At 49.1% G+C, this 19,748-nt stretch overlaps 1 protein-coding gene across 1 annotated transcript in view; it reads left to right on the top strand.

The window, feature by feature from the left end:
- The first annotated feature begins 22 nt into the window (after nt 1–22).
- LOC143793520 (uncharacterized) overlaps nt 23–19,748 on the top strand; it is a 349,323-nt gene continuing 329,597 nt past the window's right edge. The window contains exon 1 of the mRNA XM_077280557.1: nt 23–241. The gene's annotated coding sequence lies outside the window, so the exon portion shown is untranslated. The remainder of the gene's footprint in view (nt 242–19,748) is intronic.

Raw genomic sequence — 19,748 nt, 5'->3', positions numbered from 1 at the left:
TAGGTCTGAGTGTGTAGACCTGAATGGTACAGGTGCAAGGTCCTGAGAGAAACCTCGGTGTTGGGTGTGCTAGCCCTGAAGAGCACGTGGTGGGACTTTGCTACTGTTGGCCTGGGTATTGGACGGTCCCAGCCGGGAATGGACGTCCTGAATAGTACCCGGACAGGCCATCTGTGTGATCCCGAGTAACCTGGGTGTTGGGAGGTCCTGGGAGGAAGACTGGATCCCTGAACAGCACGAGGTGAGGCGTGTGGTACTGCAGTGGAAAGCCTGCAGCACTGACAAGCAGGTAATACCAGACTGTATGTTTGGCTCCAGAGTGAGCCTGAATATTGGACTCGACCAAGAGTGTATGGTCACAGTCCTAATGGAACAGAGTCATGCTGTGAACATTGTTACTTTGTTTTGCCGTGATATGAAGATTGTTGTTTTGTGTTTTCTGCCACTGGGGTTTATGGAGTAATAAACCCAGTTGAACTTTTGAAGAAAACGTCTTACTGTGTGTTATATCGCTGCCAAGCGAGTATTCCCCAACCCGTAAGTAAGTACAATCGTACAAGGGAAAAAAAAGAGACAAGTGCGGCGCTTCCTCTGAGCGGAATACGTTTTTACCAACAATAAAAAAAATATATATTTTAGTTGTGGTTATGCTCACCTTCTATCAGTAAGAAATGCACGTTGAGATTCTCAAGGAATCAATTCTTTAGGCAACTCTTCTCCATATCTATAATATAACGCTGGGAGCGTCACTCTGTCCGAAGCCTTTATAGACTGCCGGCGCAGTCTGGACCCTACAGAGTGACGCTCCCAGGAGATCGCGGTATGCGTAAGCACTGAACGCACACCGCGATCTCCAACGGAGAAGCAGGGACGAGCCAGGAGGGTGAGTATAGGCTAGATTTACCTGTCCCCGTTCCAGTGATGCGCGCTGCTCCATCCTCCGCCTGCGACTGTTCAGTCAGAGGGCGGCGCGCATTAACGCGTCATCGCGCCCTCTGAACTGAACGGTTCAGAGGGCGCGATGATGCGCTTAATGCGCGCCGCCCTCTGACTGAACAGTCACAGGCAGAGGACCCGGAAGATGGAGCGGAGCGCAGCAGTGGAACGGGGAACAGGTAAATATAGCAAGTGCCGGGGGCCTGAGCTAGCGGCGACTCCGGCACCTGACCCCCCCAGCGCGCCGGTGTCCCCGCCTGCTCAGGCCGCCAGCACTCGGCGCCCAGCACAGCCGCCCGCGCTCACCGCCGCCACGCACAGCCGCCCGCACTCACCACCGCCACGCACAGCCGCCCGCACTCACCACCGCCACGCACAGCCGCCCGCACTCACCACCGCCACGCTCAGCCGCCCGCACTCACCACAGCCACGCACAGCCGCCCGCACTTGGCACCGCCAAGCACAGCACCGCCACGCACAGCCGCCCGCACTCAGCACCGCCAAGCACAGCACCGCCACGCACAGCCGCCCGCACTCAGCACCGCCACGCACAGCCGCCCGCACTCAGCACAGCCGACCGCACTCAGCACCGCCACGCACAGCCGACCGCACTCAGCACCGCCACGCACAGCCGACCGCACTCAGCACCGCCACGCACAGCCGACTGCACTCACCACCGCCACGCACAGTCGCCAAGCACAGCACCGCCACGCACAGCCGCCCGCACTCGGCACCGCCACGCACTCGGCACCGCCAAGCACAGCACCGCCACGCACAGCCGCCTGCACTCGGCACCGCCAAGCACAGCACCGCCACGCACAGCCGCCCGCACTCAGCACCGCCACGCACAGCCGACCGCACTCAGCACCGCCACGCACAGCCGACCGCACTCAGCACCGCCACGCACAGCCGACCGCACTCAGCACCGCCACGCACAGCCGACTGCACTCACCACCGCCACGCACAGTCGCCAAGCACAGCACCGCCACGCACAGCCGCCCGCACTCGGCACCGCCACGCACTCGGCACCGCCAAGCACAGCACCGCCACGCACAGCCGCCTGCACTCGGCACCGCCAAGCACAGCACCGCCACGCACAGCCGCCCGCACTCAGCACCGCCACGCACAGCCGCCCGCACTCAGCACAGCCGCCCGCACTCAGCACAGCCGCCCGCACTCAGCGCGCAGGATAGGAGCACATGACAGGATGGGGACGCAGGATGGAGCAGCACATGACAGGATGGAACAGCACATGACAGGATGGGGATGCAGGATGGAGCAGCACATGACAGGATCGGGGCGCAGGATGAGAGCACATGACAGGATGGGGATTCAGGATGGAGCAGCACATGACAGGATGGGGGTGCAGGATGGAACAGCACATGACAGGATGGGGATGCAGGATGGAGCAGCACATGACAGGATCGGGGCGCAGGATGGGAGCACATGACAGGATGGGGATGCAGGATGGAGCAGCACATGACAGGATGGGGGCGCAGGATGGAGCAGCACATACCAGGATGGACATTTGCTTGAATTTATTTTCCCTTTGAATTCTCACTAAAACTTGCACGGTTCTTCCAAGGACCCTGCAGCAATAGTTTGGAGAACGTTCTCAGTTGTGTGTACTTATGATTACCCCTACCCTTCTCTTTTTTTCTATCCTATCTTTTATTTGACAACCATGACTTGCGATGGGAGAAGAGTGGTATAAGCAGCATAAGAAGGACGCTCTTATTGAGGTGTGGTGTGATCGATGCCAAAAACAAAGCCCAACTGGCCGCGGCTCTGGTGCAACGGGAAAATGGCCAGAGCCCAGCGGGCCCAAGTAGAGATGGTGCTGTAGCAGAGGTCCAACCACTGATTGCCGGCCCTACTTGCAACCAGGGCGAATGGAACCCCCAGCTGCTGGCAGCCTTAGAACAACTCCCCGCTGATGACTGAGATGGACGTATGCAGCTGATCCAGCAGCACCGGCAGGAGGCCCAAGCTGAGCGGGAGGCCCAGCTGGATGTGGAGTGGGAGTACCAGCTGCAGTTAGCTCGACTCCAGGTGCAGAGGTTGTCCCAGTCCAGCGGTGAACCCAACAGCGCTCAGACGCCAAAATCCCAGCCAGAGCACTTTCCTGTGATGGTTAAAGGACGGGGACTTGGACACTATTCTATGGGCCTTTGAGAAAGCCTGCAGACAGTACGGGCTGCCTGGGGACCAATGGGCCTGATACCTGACCCCAGGGCTAAGAGGCAAAGCTTTGGAGGCGTTTGCGGCTCTCCCTCAAGAGCAAGATGGTGACTATGAGGCCATCAAGCAGGCCCTGATAACCAAATAAAAGCTTACACCTGAGGTTTAACATAGAAAGTTCCAGAACCTCCAACGTGGCCCACACGACAGTTTCAGCGATGTGGTGCATGGACTCGGGGCCCACTTTGACCAGTGGATCCAAGGACTGTCAGTGACCGCCTTTGCACAGCTGCGAGACCTGATGATGAAAGACCAGTTCTTACATCTTTGCCCAGCTGAGGTGTGAGAGTTCGTGATGGACAGAGAACCCAAAGACATGACGAAAGCAGCGCAGATTGCCGATGCCTATGACACCAACCGTAAATCGGAAGAGCAGAAGCCAGTCACCGCCAGCTGGAGAGGGGGTAAGCCTGCAACCAACACCAGTACCCCTGCCAGCCAACACAACAGAGGCCCTGTCCTCGTTACCAACAGCATCAGACCTACCACTGATCCTCACCATTGTTTTTCCTGCAAGCAGACGGGTCACATCAGCGCCCTGTGTCCAGAGAAGCAGAGGAACCCCCCCAGCCAAGGCCCCAAGGCCTAATGCATTGTTTTGGTGTGTGGGGTAGTTGGGAGGGTGTGTGAGCACGTCACTGTGGGGGGCATGTCACTACAGGCCTCAAGGACACTGGGGCTGAACGAATCCTCATCCAACCTGAACTGGCGGCCCCTGAAAAGATTATTCCGGGGAAAACCCTGACTCACTGGGATTGGAGGCATCCGTTGTCCCCTGCCAATGGCCCGGGTGTATATAGATTGGGGTGACGGGAGCGGGGTGAAGGAAGTGGGGCTGTCTGATAACTTGCCTACACTGATGTTTTATTGGGGACTGATTTAGGGAGGATGGTTGCATTCTATATCTCTGACTCCTCTCCCCGATCGAATGCTGATGATAGCAATGGGAAATTGCATGTGTTACCTGACAATGCATTACCGGTTAATGATGAAAATTTGCATGTTTTACCTGATAACTATTTGTTTCCTAGGAATGATGTGTTCACAGGTGCAGGAGTGCTCAGCCACGTCACTCCATGGGGTGGGATGGCTGAGGAACCTCTAAAAGGAGCAACCGATGTTGCTTAGGGAAATGGGGAGATGCATGGGAACTGTGAAGAAGGTGATGCCGTGCAACTGATCAGTGCCACAGAGGAAGGTAACTGCCCCATAAGTAGCACTGCTCCTGGGATGTTGGGGGTGGATGGGGAGGCAATACCCATAGCAGTGCCAGCTGATGGGTCTGTGTAAATCCCCGGGGAGACAGCCTGCGTAGCTGCTGTCACCCACAGTCAGAGTGCCCGGAACGCAGATAACGTTCTGCCTTCTGGACCCTTTTCAGTCACAGGTGTGACTAAATCAGAGGTGAACCAAGATAAGGTCCCAGAGGGTTCCCGTGGGGAAGGGACCCTGACGTCGCGTCTGGCTGCCCCTAGCCAGGAGTTCCAGGCTGCTCTGCACTCAGATGCAAGCCTGGAGAATTTGAGACACCTTGCCGAGACGCCCACCTCCGTGACTGATAAGGAGAGGGTGTTCTGGGAACAAGGGAGGTTGTACCGGGAGACAGTACTCGGAAAATCTCAAAAGGAGTGGTTGAGGGAAAGACAGCTGGTCGTCCCGCAGCAATTCCAGAGTGAGTTGTTGCGGATTGCCCAGGAGATCCCACTCGCTGGACACTTGGGGATCAGCAAAACTAAGGCCCGGCTGTCTCAACACTTCTATTGGCCCAAGATGGGGACAGATGTGTCAAACTACTGCCGCTCCTGTATCACTTGTCAAATAGTGGGGATGGCGGGGCCTGCTCTTAAGGCTCCCCTGATTCCTTTGCCAGTGATAGAGGAGCATTTCCAGAGGATGGCGGTGGACATTGTGGGCCTGCTGGCCATCCCCAGAAGCTCTGGAAAGCAATACGTCCTCACTGTGGTAGACTACGCTACCCGGTACCCAGAGGCAGTGGCTCTGTCCTCAACTAAGGCAGATAAGGTGGCAGATGCACTGTTGGCTATCTTTTCACGTGTAGGATATCCCAGGGAGATGCTTACCGATCAAGGGACCTAATTCAGGTCTCGCCTAATGGAGGCTCTCTGTAAGAGAATGCAGGTGAAGCGTCTGGTATTGAGTGCGTATGACCCACAGACCAATGGCTTGTGTGAACGCTACAATGGTACCCTCAAACAGATGCTAAGCATGCTGGTTGAGACACAAGGACGCGACTGGGAGCGGTACCTCCCACACCTGCTATTCGCTTACAGAGAAGTTCTGCAGGCCTTGACGTATTCTCCCCCTTCGAGCTCCTGTACGGCAGGGGAGTCCAAGGACCCCTTGGGTTGTTAAGGGAATCCTGGGAAGAGGAGCCGAACCCTTCTGAAGTGTCCATAGTGGAGTATGTCATGCGCTTCCCTGACAAAATGCAGACCTTGAAGCAGTTCGTCCATGACAACATATCGCAGGCTCAGGCTGATCAGAAGCACTGGTACGACCAGAACGCCCGGGAGCGGACCTACCACGTAAGTCAAAAGGTGTGGGTGCTGGTACCAAACGTTAAGCTTCAGGCAGCCTGGGAAGGTCCGTATGTCATCCACCAACAGCTCAACCCGATCACCTCTGTGGTCACGCTTGACCACACTCTGGGTAGGCGAAAGGGCTTTCACGTCAACATGATGAAGGCTCATCACGAACGTGAACCTTATACCCTTCCGGTCTGCAGCATGCCCGAAGACAGGGAGGAAGACCTCCCCGGACATGCTGGCCCAAGTCAAGGCCAGTGGGTCCATTGAGGACGTGGAGGTAAGCGCCTTGCTATCCGAAGCCCAGCGGTCGCAGTTGCGGACCAAGCTGGAATCCTTCCGGGCTATGTTTTCCAACCGACCTGGAAGGACTGAGTTAGCGGCCACGAGGTGGACACCGGGAATCATTCCCCACTACGGGGGGGACAAATCATTCCCCACTTCTTGACAAATTGGTGTGAGAAGTGAGGACGATAAAGATATTCTCCCCGGGACCCTTGACATACGTCTGGGATCAGTGACCTAGTGTTGGCAGCATGGTGTGAACCATGACACATGTGTGCGTGTGTATAAGTGTGTGCCATGTACATGCGTGTGTATAAGTGTGTGCCATGTACATGTGTGTACCGTGTACATGTGTGTGTAAAGTGTGTGCCATGTACAATTGTGTGGCAACAAAACTTTGTATCATCCAGTTTCCTCAAGGCATATTCCATGTCGTCCTTGCGTATAAACTCCACAGTCCCCATTCCACCCCGTGTACATCGGCATAGTACTGTAGACATCCCCAGCTTGTCTCATATGATCTTTCAGATCCTGCCAACTCTGCATTGGGGGAAGCCCTGAGACATGGACTCTGTATTTACTTAGCTGGGACAGGGTTTTATTTCTTGTGGGGTCGTGCGTATCCTCCCCTGATCCACGGTTGGACCTGGGAATCTCCACACGTACCCGATGAGAACTGAACTTGTGTCCATTGCGTCCAACCCCGGATTGCTGACCCCCAGCTACGGGGATGGTCACATGGTGGCTTGGTAAAATAATGTTCTGGGGACAGTATTTTGTCTGACCAGGGTGATGGTAGACCCAGTGTCCCAAAGTCCCTGGGCCTCCTCCCTGATGTCATTTACCTCCTCCAGGTCACATTCACTCATGGTAAGTCATTACCAGGGCCGGACTGGCCATCGGGCATTTCTGGCAAATGACAGAATGGCCGGTCCCTCTAATGGGCTGCTCGATCACCTCCACTTCCTCTTCAGCACGCATGTCGGGCAGGCGCAGCATTAGCGTGCTGTGCACACATAATCACGCTGCACTGATGAAACCAGCAGCACCAGGGGGCGGTGTGCTGTTCTGCGCTGTGCTGCGCTGTGCCGCCCCTTGGCCCTGCTGATTTCAATTCTGTTGCATGATCCTGTACAGAAGCAGGGGGCTGGGCAGGTCCTCGTGCAGACGGTTTAGGCCTCCCGGCACTGTACTTACTGTACCATAGAGTTGTACAAGTGCCGGCCATCCCAGCATTGCAGAGGACATACCGCATGATGTGAGGGTGGATGTCACCTGCGAGCCGGCCGGGCTGACAGGGGCTTCTGTGATGAGGCCAGCAGAGCAGCGGGCCGGGGCAGGAGGTCTCTGGCAGGGTCAGATCTTGCCTTATCATGGTGTCTGCAGTCCTGCTGAGACAGATGAGATGATTTATTGTCAGCTTGAAGCTTGACACAGATCGGGTGGCGCTGTCAGTGGGGTCATCTGCTCCAGCCTCTCCGATCTGTGTGTAAGAAGAACAAGCTGCAGCAATAACTCACAGCAGACAGCTGTATACAGGATCACACACTGCTCCTGAGCCTGGCTGCAGGACATCATACACTATATATATATATATATATATATATATATATATATATATATATATATATATATATAGAGCCTCCATATATTATATCATGTAATGTCCTGTAGCCGGTCCAGGGGCGATCAGTGCATATATCATAGTATACACAGAGCACATAGTACATACAGTGTACAGGAGAATATGTCACTATATATCCTATACTATGTGCACACATATCTGATCTTATATACAGGATCATTCACTGCTCCTGAGCCTGGCTGCAGGACATCATACACTACACATATAATGTATAAAAAATGGAAACAGCACAAGCTCACCAATGGGTGCCAAGCCTTCTGGGAAGGACGGTCCACTCATCCACCCAAATACTATACCAAGCGAAAAAAGGAAGGCAGCACTCCAATTCTTGGAAAGGTGAAAAAGCTGTGATGTTTATTTCAGACCCACATCTCTATACGACGTTTCGGCTCACACTGAGCCTTTCTCAAGCCTTGAGAAAGGCTCAGTGTGAGCCAAAACGTCGTATAGAGATGTGGGTCTGAAATAAACGTCTGGGGGATATGGGTCTGAGTCTGGCTGCAGGACATCATACACTACATATATATATATATATATATATAGAGCCTCCATATATTATATCATTTAATGTCCTGTAGCCGGTCCAGGGGCGATCAGTGCATATATCATAGTATACACAGTGCACATAGTACATACAGTGTACAGGAGAATATGTCACTATACAGTGGGGCAAAAAAGTATTTAGTCAGTCAGCAATAATGCAAGTTCCACCACTTAATAAGATGAGAGGCGTCTGTAATTTACATCATAGGTAGACCTCAACTATGGGAGACAAACTGAGAAAAAAAAAATCCAGAAAATCACATTGTCTGTTTTTTTATCATTTTATTTGCATATTATGGTGGAAAATAAGTATTTGGTCAGAAACAAAATTTCATCTCAATACTTTGTAATATATCCTTTGTTGGCAATGACAGAGGTCAAACGTTTTCTGTAAGTCTTCACAAGGTTGCCACACACTGTTGTTGGTATGTTGGCCCATTCCTCCATGCAGATCTCCTCTAGAGCAGTGATATTTTTGGCTTTTCGCTTGGCAACACGGACTTTCAACTCCCTCCAAAAGGTTTTCTATAGGGTTGAGATGTGGAGACTGGCTAGGCCACTCCAGGACCTTGAAATGCTTCTTACGAAGCCACTCCTTCGTTGCCCTGGCGGTGTGCTTTGGATCATTGTCATGTTGAAAGACCCAGCCACGTTTCATCTTCAATGCCCTTGCTGATGGAAGGAGGTTTGCACTCAAAATCTCACGATACATGGCCCCATTCATTCTTTCATGTACCCGGATCAGTCGTCCTGGCCCCTTTGCAGAGAAACAGCCCCAAAGCATGATGTTTCCACCACCATGCTTTACAGTAGGTATGGTGTTTGATGGATGCAACTCAGTATTCTTTTTCCTCCAAACACGACAAGTTGTGTTTCTACCAAACAGTTCCAGTTTGGTTTCATCAGACCATAGGACATTCTCCCAAAACTCCTCTGGTTCATCCAAATGCTCTCTAGCAAACTTCAGACGGGCCCGGACATGTACTGGCTTAAGCAGTGGGACACGTCTGGCACTGCAGGATCTGAGTCCATGGTGGCGTAGTGTGTTACTTATGGTAGGCCTTGTTACATTGGTCCCAGCTCTCTGCAGTTCATTCACTAGGTCCCCCCGCGTGGTTCTGGGATTTTTGCTCACCGTTCTTGTGATCATTCTGACCCCACGGGGTGGGATTTTGCGTGGAGCCCCAGATCGAGGGAGATTATCAGTGGTCTTGTATGTCTTCCATTTTCTAATTATTGCTCCCACTGTTGATTTCTTCACTCCAAGCTGGTTGGCTATTGGTTGGCTATTGCAGATTCAGTCTTCCCAGCCTGTTGCAGGGCTACAATTTTGTTTCTGGTGTCCTTTGACAGCTCTTTGGTCTTCACCATAGTGGAGTTTGGAGTCAGACTGTTTGAGGGTGTGCACAGGTGTCTTTTTATACTGATAACAAGTTTAAACAGGTGCCATTACTACAGGTAATGAGTGGAGGAAAGAGGAGACTCTTGAAGAAGTTACAGGTCTGTGAGAGCCAGAAATCTTGATTGTTTGTTTCTGACCAAATACTTATTTTCCACCATAATATGCAAATAAAATGATAAAAAAACAGACATGTGATTTTCTGGATTTTGTTTTCTCAGTTTGTCTCCCATAGTTGAGGTCTACCTATGATGTAGATTCCAGACGCCTCTCATCTTTTTAAGTGGTGGAACTTGCACTATTGCTGACTGACTAAATACTTTTTTGCCCCACTGTATAGTGACATATTCTCCTGTACACTGTATGTACTATGTGCACTGTGTATACTATGATATATGCACTGATCGCCCCTGGACCGGCTACAGGACATTAAATGATATAATATATGGAGGCTCTATATATATATATATGTAGTGTATGATGTCCTGCAGCCAGGCTCAGACCCATATCCCCCAGACGTTTATTTCAGACCCACATCTCTATACGACGTTTCGGCTCACACTGAGCCTTTCTCAAGGCTTGAGAAAGGCTCAGTGTGAGCCGAAACGTCGTATAGATATATATTATATCATGTAATGTCGTATAGATATATATTATATCATGTAATGTCCTGTAGCCGGTCCAGGGGCGATCAGTGCATATATCATAGTATACACAGTGCACATAGTACATACAGTGTACAGGAGAATGTCACTATATATCCTATACCAGTGATTTTCAACCTTTTTTGAGCCGCGGCACACTTTTTATACTTAAAAAATCCCGGGGCACATCACCAACCAAAATGGCACAAAATGACACTAAAACAGTACATATTCTACATATAGTTAATAATCTAGATTCTAAATGTATTTATACTCACTCAGTGTGAAACCTGGGCCTGTTTCGATAAACACAAAAGGGATATCCTGGCAGGAATGGTGGAAAGACACACACGAAGCTCTTCCTCAACAGTTCTCAGTCTCTCCCTGTTTTTAGTTTTTATCGCAGTCAAGCTTGAGAAGCCCAGCTCACATAGATATGTGGTCGAAAATGGGAGCAATGTCAAAATAGCTTTGTTGGCCAGAATGGGGAACTCCTTGGCAACAGATAACCAAAAACTGTCCAAAGGAAGATCAGCAAACATTAGCTTTAAACCGCGATCGTGCTTCAGTTCAATGAGTTCCTCTTGCTCCTTTAAAGTCATGTCCTTTCCAGCAACGGATAATGAGCTGTATGGGTCCCTAACCCAGTCAAGGCATTCTGTGAAGGTTGAAGAGAAATAAAACGATAACTTCTCCTCAAGAGTTTTCAAATGTCTGCCAATCAGCTCGCACATTGCAGCAGTGTTGTCATCATGCAGTTTCTCGGTGACGGGAACATCTGAAGGTTGCCACCCTGCACATGTTGCTGCCAGAATCCGTTCATTTTATCAGTGCTTGTAAGCAGGTTTTCATTTCGGCCTTGCATCCGTGTGTTTAGTTCATTCAGATATTGAAATATATCAGCCAGGTATGCCAGCTTTGCACACCACTCATCACTTGCAAGCAGCTTTGAATAATCGGACCTCTCGTTTGTCAGAAATATTTTAAGTTCCTCTCGCAACTCCTACACACGGGCCAGCACTTTGCCGCGTGACAGCCACCTGACCTCCGTGTGGAGCAATAAGATTTTATGTTCCGCTCCCATTTCTGTACACAAAGACGCAAATAAGCGACATCTCAAAGGTCGCGTCTTCACAAAGTTCACTATGCGCACAACATCATCCAACACGGGAGCTAGATCTGCTGGTAAGGTCTTTGCAACGAGGGCCTCACGGTGCAAGAAACAGTGGGTAACAAGAACATCTGGGTTTCTTTCTTTAACCCTACTTACAAAGCCTTTGATGCGCCCGACCATGGCTGCGGCTCCATCAGTGCAGACACCTGTGCAGTTTTCCCATGTAAGCCCACTTTTATCAAGATATTCAGATGTGACCTGGAATATTACCTCTCCTGTTGATTTTTCTGGCAGTGCCTTGCAAAATAGGAAGTTTTCTCTAATGGCTTCTCCATCCACAAAACGCACATTGGCCAACAGCTGACAATGTCCACTGATATCCGTCGACTCATCAAGTTGCAAGGCAAATTTCTTACTGATCCGCACCTTTTCTAAAACAACTGTTCCAATGTCCGCAGACATGTCATCAATCCGGCTGGCAATTGTGTCATCAGAGAGAGGCACTTTAGCTATCTCTTTGGCTGCGTCAGGGTATGTGCACACGTTGCGGATTTCTTGCAGAAATTTCCTGAAGAAAACCGGAAATTTTCTGCAAGAAATCCGAATTTTTTTTTTTGCGTTTTTTTTCCGTTTTTTTAGCATTCTGCAAGCGTAATTAGCTTGCAGAATGCTAAAGTTTTCCAAGCGATCTGTAGCATCGCTTGGAAAACTGACTGACAGGTTGGTCACACTTGTCAAACATAGCGTTTGACAAGTATGACCAACTTTTTACTATAGATGCAGCTTATGCAGCATCTATAGTAAAAGATAGAATGTTTAAAAAAAATAAAAAAATGCTTATACTCACCCAGACATCTCCTCACCGGCGTCCATTCCTCTTCCTATAGCTGGTCTGTGCGCACAGGACCTTCCGTGACGTCACGGTCACGTGAGCGGTCACATGACCGCTCACGACCAATCACAGGACAGTGACGTCATCGGCAGGTCTTTCACCACACACCAGCTACAGGAACCGAAGCGACAGCGTGCAGTGGAGGCGGGAAGACATCGAGGGTGAGTATAGGACTGTTTTTTATTTTAATTCTTATTTTTTGACCACTTATATGGTGCCCAGTGCGTGGAGGAGAGTCTCCTCTCCTCCACCCTGGGTACCAACCGCACATAATCTGCTTACTTCCCGCATGGTGTGCACAGCCCCGTGCGGGAAGTAAGCAGATCAATGGACTCCCAGGTGTGCGGAATCCCCTGCAATTCCGCATTTTAATGAACATGTTGCTTTTTTTTCCGCGATGCGATTTTTTTGCGGAAAAAAAGGCTACATTTGCACAAAAAATGCGGAATACGCTTAAAATAATAGGAGGCATATGTAAGCGTTTTTTTCGCGTTTTTATCACGTTTTTATAGCGAAAAAACGCGAAAAATACTTAACGTGTGCACATGGCCTCAGGGCCAAGCATCTCATTTACAATAGCTTTACAAGCTGGCAGTATTAATGTTTCTGCCACAGTGTGTGACTTTTTTGATTTAGCTATGAGTTCAGCAACAATGTAGCTAGCTTTGAGGGCTCTCTCATTTAGCTTTGTGCTTTTTCTCAAAAAAGTTGCCCCTTTCTCATTGTTTGTACGTAAGCGTACAAAATACTCCATCGGCTTGTTTTGAACGGAAGGGTGTTTCGTTTGGAGATGGCGTTTAAGCTTGCTTGGCACCATGGCGCTATTGGATAGCTTCTCACCACACACCAAGCACAGTGGTGTTGGTGCTGTCGCATCCCCAGTGAAAGTAAATCCAAATGAAAGATAGCTTTCACTGTATTGCCTTGAGCTCACCGTCTTGTCTTTTTTCTTTTGTCGACCTCTCATACTAGGGCCTTCATCTGGGTTAGAATTGTGTCCAGGGTCCTGTTCGGCATTTGCCTTTTCCATTCTCAAATACTTCTCCATCACTGCTGAGATAGTGTGCGCAGCCACACACTAAAATAGAAGAGTATTACATTATCTGCCACACTTAAAGGACCTCTGCCAGGTACTAAAAGTACCAGCTCATATGCTGAGTATTCTGCCAACAGTTCATATACTCAGGCAAAAGCTCATATAGTCAGCAACAGCTGATTAACTGTTAATGAGCTGTTGCTGACTTAATGATTATACACAGCATTATTGGCGGGCATTACCTTGGCGGCGGGCAAATGCGAGAGTCTCTCCACTCTCAGGATGACGCGCCGGCCTCGGTGACGTCATTAAGTCGCGCGAGCGTTCAAAGCTCGCGCATGTGTTATTCCGTGACTGCGCATCGCTGCGCATTGCCGGGGAACAAAACAAAGGGGGCACCATAGTTTGGGGAACTTTCCCCGCGGCACACCCGACCATGTGCCGCGGAACACTGGTTGAAAATCACTGTCCTATACTATGTGCACACACATCTGATCTTATATACAGGATCACACACTGCTCCTGAGCCTGGCTGCAGGACATCATACACATATTATATATATATATATATATATATATATATATATATATATATATATATATATATATAGCCTCCATATATTATATCATGTCATGTCCTGTAGCCGGTCCAGGAGCGATCAGTGCATATATCATAGTATACACAGTGCACATAGTACATACAGTGTACAGGAGAATATGTCACTATATATCCTATACTATGTGCACACACATCTGCATACCTCCCAACTTTAGGGGAAGGGAAAGAGGGATAAAGTCAGCGGCGCGCTACGCGCGCTGCGGCAAATTTTGGGCCACACCCATTTCACAACTAGCCACGCCCCAACCACACCCATTTAGCACTTCTGATCACAATGTTTCGTTAACAATAATTATGAACAAAAAAATATGGCCACACACGACGCTCCATACTGTACAATGGCCATTGGCCACATTATGCTCCATACTGTATAATGGCCCCACATGATGCTGCGTACAGTATACTTGCCCCACGTGATGGTCCATACAGTATAATGGCGCCACATGATGCTTTGTACAGTATAATGGCCCCACACGATGCTGGGTATAGTATAATGGCCACACAATGCTGGGTACAGTATAATGGCCCCACACAATGCTGGGTGCAGTATAATGGCCACACATGGTTACCCCACCCCCATCATTGCCTTCTCCATCAGTACACACAAACACCTTTCACCGCGCTCCCTCGCAGCAGCCGGCAGCTTCCACTCCCACGGCACTGAATGGTGTCATCCAGCTGCGCCGCTGACTGCTGTATCCAGCATTACAGTTCAGTCCCCATAGAATGTAATACAGCACAGCCCCATAGAATATAATGCTGCACAGCCCCCATAGAATGTAACGCAGGCAGGTGGCAGCCCCCATAGAATGTAACGCAGGCAGGTGGCAGCCCCCATAGAATGTAACGCAGGCAGGTGGCAGCCCCCATAGAATGTAACGCAGGCAGGTGGCAGCCCCCATAGAATGTAAGGGGTGCTGCACCAGGTTGGTGGAGAATCCGATGGATGGGTACCAGGGGGAGAGTGGGAGCGGGGTGCGCGCACCATGGGGAGACAAAGTTTAGTTTGTCAGTCCTCCTATGCTGTCAGAGTCTCTGCTGTAACCGCAGCAGGGCAGCGCTGCATGGAGAGGGGGAGAGACACATACATTCACTTACAGTCTGGAGATCCGCTCGCTGCTCCCGCGGTCACACAGACACGGAGTGTCTCACAACTCTGCCCCCGTGCCAGAAACCAGTCCGGGTGCTGCCGCTCTGTCCTCAGAGTCCGCCCACGTCTATAGTTGAGGAGGAAGCCGGAGGCGGGCGGTGAGGCAACTCAAGGGGGCGTGGCTACAACGCAGTCCCAGGGAACGGAACGAACAGCGGGTACTAATCGGGCTCTCTCTACGTCCCGGAAGTGGGCGGGGCTTCACCGGCGGCCGCAAATTCGGGATTTTAAATGCCCGAAGCGGGACAGCGGGACCCCGGTGCCAAAGCGGGACTGTCACGCTGAAATCGGGACGGTTGGGAGGTATGCATCTGATCTTATATACAGGATCATACACTGCTCCTGAGCCTGGCTGCAGGACATCATACACTATATATATATATATATATATATATATATATATATATATATATATATATATATATATATATATATATATATATATATATATATATATACACACACACCAGATGGTGGCCCGATTCTAACGCATCGGATATTCTAGAATGTGTATGTAGTTCATTTCTGAAGATTTAAGAATAATGCAATGAACACACAGGATTGTCCGGGTAAAATATATACATTATCATTAAATTTTATTGCTCATAGAACTTAATACTACTGAACGAAATTATTAAACAGATCATCAAAATACATAAACCATTACATAAATATCTAACTGTATTTAAATAAATCATCGGACGAAAGAAGTACATGGACACTATAATATATTTGTGCGTGGCACTGTGACTGACAGAACTTGTTCAGTAAACGTGACTGAACTACGTGGCACTGACTGACAGAACGTGTTCAGTAAACGTGACTGAACTACGTGGCACTGTGATTGACATAACTGCGCCTGTCGCTGATTGGTCGCGGGCGGCTGGCGCGACCAATCAGCAACACGGGATTTCCGTTACAGAGAAACAGAATTACACGATTATATAGTAGATATATATAGAGCCTCCATATATATCATGTAATGTCCTGTAGCTGGTCCAGGGGCGATCAGTGCATATATCATAGTATACACAGTGCACATAGTACATACAGTGTACAGGAGAATATGTCACTATATATCCTACACTATGTGCACAGACATCAGGATAATATGTGATGATGTAAGATCTGATGTCTGTGCACACAGTGTAATATACAACATGACATATAATCCTGTATATAACATCCGAGGTCTGTACACATAGTATAGCATATATCAGGGATATGATATAAGGTGTGCACAGACATCGGGTGTTATATACAGGAAACTATGTGATTGGTGTAACGTCTGATGTCTGTAGCCACAGTATACAGTAGCGTAGTTACCTGGGGGGCAGAGTGGACGGTTACCCTGGGCCTCAGGGGGCCCACCCAGAGCTGCAGTGCCCTTAATTACGGTAATCAGCATGTATAATGCACATTTACAGTTGAGCCCTGTGGTAGATCTCACTGCACTACCGCTCTCTGTTCTGTAGACCGCAGATCGCTTTATGCCTCAGGTCTACAGAACGACCGAGGTGCTGACGCACGCTGAGTACATCAGAGTCCTGGTGCATTGCCTTCATCGCACTGCGACAAGACTCTGACATTTGGTGCGGGAGTCGGCGCTGTTACACTGCATTGCCTTGGACTTGTCAGGATCCTGGGTTAGATGAGTATATGTTTTTTTAAATTAAAACTTGTGATGTGAGGGCATCATAAACAATGGGAGACCCTTCTACATAGTGTGTGGGACTCTGAAACTGTGTGGGGGTACCCTCATACAATTTAGGCACTAATTCAGCATCCATTATACAGCTTGTAGATTAATGCAGGGACCATTATACAGCTTGTGTACTAATGTTGGGGCCATTATACAGTTTGTGAACTAATGCCGGGGCCATTATACAGTTTGTAGACTAATGCAGGGACCATTATACAGTTTGTAGACTAATGCAGGGATTATTATACAGTTTGTAGACTAATGCGGGGGCCATTATACAGCTTGTGGACTAATGCAGGGATCATTATACAGCTTGTGGATTAATGCAGGAGCCATTATACAGCTTGTGTACTAATGTTGGGGCCATTATACAGTTTGTGAACTAATGCCGGGGCCATTATACAGCTTGTGGACTAATGCAGTTGCCATTATACAGCTTGTAGTCTAATGCTGGGACCATTATACAGCTTGCGGACTAATGCAGGGGCCATTATACAGCTTGCAGACTAATGCTGGGACCATTATACAGCTTGTGGACTAATGCAGGGGCCATTATACAGCTTGTGGACTACTGCAGGGGCCATTATACAGCTTGTGGACTACTGCAGGGACCATTATACAGCTTGTGGACTAATGCAGGGGCCATTATACAGCTTGTGGACTAATGCAGGGGCCATTATACAGCTTGTGGACTAATGCAGGGACCATTATACAGCTTGTGGACTAATGCGGGGGCCATTATACAGCTTGTAGACTAATTCTGGGACCATTATACAGCTTATGGACTAATGCAGGGACCATTATACAGCTTGTGGACTAATTCTGGAACCATTATACAGCTTGTGGACTAATGCAGGGACCATTAAACAGCTTGTGGACTAATGCGGGGGCCATTATACAGCTTGTGGACTAATTCTGGAACCATTATACAGCTTGTGGACTAATGCAGGGACCATTATACAGCTTGTGGACTAATGCAGGGGCCATTATACAGCTTGTGGACTAATGCAGGGGCCATTATACAGCTTGTGGACTACTGCAGGGGCCATTATACAGCTTGTGGACTACTGCAGGGACCATTATACAGCTTGTGGACTAATGCAGGGGCCATTATACAGCTTGTGGACTAATGCAGGGGCCATTATACAGCTTGTGGACTAATGCAGGGACCATTATACAGCTTGTGGACTAATGCGGGGGCCATTATACAGCTTGTAGACTAATTCTGGGACCATTATACAGCTTATGGACTAATGCAGGGACCATTATACAGCTTGTGGACTAATTCTGGAACCATTATACAGCTTGTGGACTAATGCAGGGACCATTAAACAGCTTGTGGACTAATGCGGGGGCCATTATACAGCTTGTGGACTAATTCTGGAACCATTATACAGCTTGTGGACTAATGCAGGGACCATTATACAGCTTGTGGACTAATGCAGGGGCCATTATACAGCTTGTGGACTAATGCAGGGGCCATTATACAGCTTGTGGACTACTGCAGGGGCCATTATACAGCTTGTGGACTACTGCAGGGACCATTATACAGCTTGTGGACTAATGCAGGGGCCATTATACAGCTTGTGGACTAATGCAGGGGCCATTATACAGCTTGTGGACTAATGCAGGGACCATTATACAGCTTGTGGACTAATGCGGGGGCCATTATACAGCTTGTAGACTAATTCTGGGACCATTATACAGCTTATTGACTAATGCAGGGACCATTATACAGCTTGTGGACTAATTCTGGAACCATTATACAGCTTGTGGACTAATGCAGGGACCATTATACAGCTTGTGGACTAATGCGGGGGCCATTATACAGCTTGTGGACTAATTCTGGAACCATTATACAGCTTGTGGACTAATGCAGGGACCATTATACAGCTTGTGGACTAATGCAGGGGCCATTATACAGCTTGTGGACTAATGCAGGGGCCATTATACAGCTTGTGGACTAATGCAGGGGCCATTATACAGCTTGTGGACTAATGCAGGGGCCATTATACAGCTTGTAGACTAATGCAAGGGCCATTATACAGCTTGCAGACTAATGCAGGGGCCATTATACAGCTTGTGGACTAATGCAGGGACCATTATACAGTTTGTGGACTAATGCGGGGGCCATTATACAGCTTGTAGACTAATTCTGGGACCATTATACAGCTTATTGACTAATGCAGGGACCATTATACAGCTTGTGGACTAATTCTGGAACCATTATACAGCTTGTGGACTAATGCAGGGACCATTATACAGCTTGTGGACTAATGCGGGGGCCATTATACAGCTTGTGGACTAATTCTGGAACCATTATACAGCTTGTGGACTAATGCAGGGACCATTATACAGCTTGTGGACTAATGCAGGGGCCATTATACAGCTTGTGGACTAATGCAGGGGCCATTATACAGCTTGTGGACTAATGCAGGGGCCATTATACAGCTTGTGGACTAATGCAGGGGCCATTATACAGCTTGTAGACTAATGCAAGGGCCATTATACAGCTTGCAGACTAATGCAGGGGCCATTATACAGCTTGTGGACTAATGCAGGGACCATTATACAGTTTGTGGACTAATGCGGGGGTCATTATACAGTTGTAGACTAAGTCTGGGACCATTATACAGCTTGTGGACTAATGTAGGGACCATTATACAGCTTGTGGACTAATGCAGGGGCCATTATACAGCTTGTTGACTAATGCAGGGGCCATTATACAGCTTGTGGACTGACTGCAGAGACCCGTGTGTCGTTAATAGTGCCTTCCCCCCACCACCAATCCCGAAAAGACAACACAAACAGGCTCGGATGGGTTGAACTAGTCGGTCACAGTTTATTAATTTGATAAGCAGGGAGAGGCAAATTACATTTCGCAACGGGCTCATAGCCGTGGGCCCAGTCTGCGACCGACAGGCGGCCAGCCAATGAGCGGCTACGAAGCTTTGCCCCTCCCTCCACTTCCGCTGTGACTTAAAAATAACAGTATT

This window comes from Ranitomeya variabilis, chromosome 1 (genome assembly GCF_051348905.1).
Source record: "Ranitomeya variabilis isolate aRanVar5 chromosome 1, aRanVar5.hap1, whole genome shotgun sequence".
NCBI classification, from domain to species: domain Eukaryota; kingdom Metazoa; phylum Chordata; class Amphibia; order Anura; family Dendrobatidae; genus Ranitomeya; species Ranitomeya variabilis.
Note: the sequence above shows the minus strand (reverse complement) of the source record. Positions and strands in the feature narration are given on the sequence as shown.